Below are 2,500 nucleotides of genomic sequence, written 5' to 3'. Positions count from 1 at the left end.
TCCACATGCTGTAGGGTGAAGTGGAGGGCCATGTTAACTGCGTCGTCCACAGACCTGTTGGCTCTGTAGGCAAACTGAAGGGGGTCCAGGAGAGGGTCTGTGATGGCTTTGAGGTGTGCCAGGAGCAGGCGCTCAAAAGACTTCATTACCACAGATGTAAGGGCGACCGGTCTGTAATCATTTAGTCCTGTTGGCCTTAGCTTTTTGGGCACAGCGATGATGGTGGAGGACTTGAGACAGGCTGGTACATGGCATGTCTCCAGGGAGGTGTTAAAGATGTTGGTGAACACCGGAGACAGCTGGCCAGCGCAGTGCCTGAGGGTGGCTGGAGAGACAGAGTCCGGCCCGGCTGCTTTGCGTGGATTCTGCCTCTTGAAAAGCCCATTAACTTCTCCCTCCTGAAAGGAGAGAGTCGTTTCTGTAGTATGGGTGGGGGATGGGGCCTCTTGGGTGGGAAGGGGTGGTTCAGGACAGTCCAATTGTCTTTCAAATCTACGGTAGAACTCGTTCAGGTCGTTGGCTAGGCGGGAGTCGTTAGTGGTGTGGGGCGCTCTGGGTTTGTAGTTGGTGATGTGCCTGAGCCCTTTGGCAGACAGAAGCAGCGTCGTTAGTAGAGAACTGGTGTTTTAGTGTCTCTGAGTACAGTCGTTTAGCCTCTCTCACCGCTTTGCTAAACCTGTTCTTCGACTCCTTGAATCTGTCTCTATCCCCACTCCTAAACGCTTCCTCCTTCTCCAACCTCAACCTTTTGAGCTTTGCTGAGAACCAGGGCTTGTTGTTGTTAAAGTTCACCCTGGTACGTGTTGGGATACAGCAGTCCTCACAGAAGCTGATGTACACAGCCTCTGTGAGTTCATCCAGACTATTGGTAGCAGTCGTGAACATATCCCAGTCAGTACAGTCTAAGCACGCCCGCAAATCTTCCACAGCCTCACTGGTCCACTGTTTAGATGTCCTCACAGCAGGTTTACAGAGTTTTAGTTGCTGCCTGTATGCACGAATCAGGTGGACCAAGGGAGTTCTGTGCGAGCCGAACAGCCCCGTGACCCACAAGAGAAACATCCCCGCCAAATTCGAGCGTTTGACGGGGTCTATCCGTGAAAAAATATTCACGTTTTTGAGTGCACATGCATTTCTGCTGCAAATGCCTCTGGAAGTTTCATGCCGTTCGTATGCCAATTGTGGCAACACGAAAATGACCCGTTTTCCCATTCCGAGGGATTTCTGTGCGACCCTAACAGCCCCGTGAGCCACAAGAGACACATCCCCGCCAATTTCTAGCGTTTCACGGGGTCTATCCGTGAAAAATATAGACGTTTTTGAGTGCACATGCATTTCTGCTGCAGATGCCTCTGGAAGTTTCATGCCGTTCGTACGCAATGTGGCAACACGAAAATGACCCCTTTTCCCATTCCGAGGGATTTCTGTGCGACCCTAACTAACAGCGCCCGTGAGCCACAAGAGAGACATCCCCGCCAATTTATAGCGTTTCACGGGGTCTATCCGTGAAAAATATAGACGTTTTTGAGTGCACATGCATTCCTGCTGCAAATGCCTCTGGAAGTTTCATGCCGTTCCTATGCAATGTGGCCACACAAAAATGACCCGTTTTCCCATTCCGAGGCATTTCTGTGCGACCCTAACAGCCCCGTGAGCCACAAGAGAGACATCCCCGCCAACTTCTAGCGTTTGACGGGGTCTATGCGTGAAAAATATTAAAATTTTTGAGTGCACGTGCCTTTCTGCTGCAAATGCCTCTGGAAGTTTCATGGCGTTCCTATGCAATGTGGCAACACGAAAATGACCCCTTTTCCCATTCCGAGGGAGTTCTGTGCCACCCTAACAGCCCCGTGAGCCACAAGAGACACATCCCCGCCAATTTCTAGCGTTTCACGGGGTCTATCCGTGAAACATATAGAAGTTTTTGAGTGCACATGCATTCCTGCTGCAAATGCCTCTGGAAGTTTCATGCGGTTCGTACGCAATGTGGCAACACGAAAATGACCCGTTTTCCCATTCCCAGGGATTTCTGTGCGACCCGAACAGCCCCGTGAGCCACAAGAGACACATCCCCGCCAATTTCTAGCGTTTCACGGGGTCTATCCGTGAAAAATATCAATTTTTTTTTGACTGCACATGCATTTCTGCTGCAAATGCCTCTGGAAGTTGCATGCGGTTCGCATGCAATGTGGCGACACGAAAATGACCCGTTTTCCCATTCCGAGGGATTTCTGTGCCACCCTAACAGCCCCGTGAGCCACAAGAGAGACATCCCCGCCAATTTCTAGCGTATCACGGGGTCTATCCGTGAGAAATATTCACTTTTTTGAGTGCACATGCATTCCTGCTGCAAATGCCTCTGGAAGTTTCATGCGGTTCGTATGCAATGTGGCGACACGAAAATGACCCGTTTTCCCATTCCGAGGGATTTCTGTGCCACCCTAACAGCCCCGTGAGCCACAAGAGAGACATCCCCGCCCACTTCTAGCGTTTCACGGGG

This window comes from Petromyzon marinus, unplaced genomic scaffold (assembly GCF_048934315.1).
Source record: "Petromyzon marinus isolate PM22_M1 ecotype Great Lakes invasive population unplaced genomic scaffold, UKy_Petmar_22M1.pri1.0 PM_G_Scaffold_134, whole genome shotgun sequence".
Classification (NCBI taxonomy): domain Eukaryota; kingdom Metazoa; phylum Chordata; class Hyperoartia; order Petromyzontiformes; family Petromyzontidae; genus Petromyzon; species Petromyzon marinus.
The sequence above is the reverse complement of the archived record's forward strand: the minus strand, read 5'-3'. Positions refer to the sequence as shown.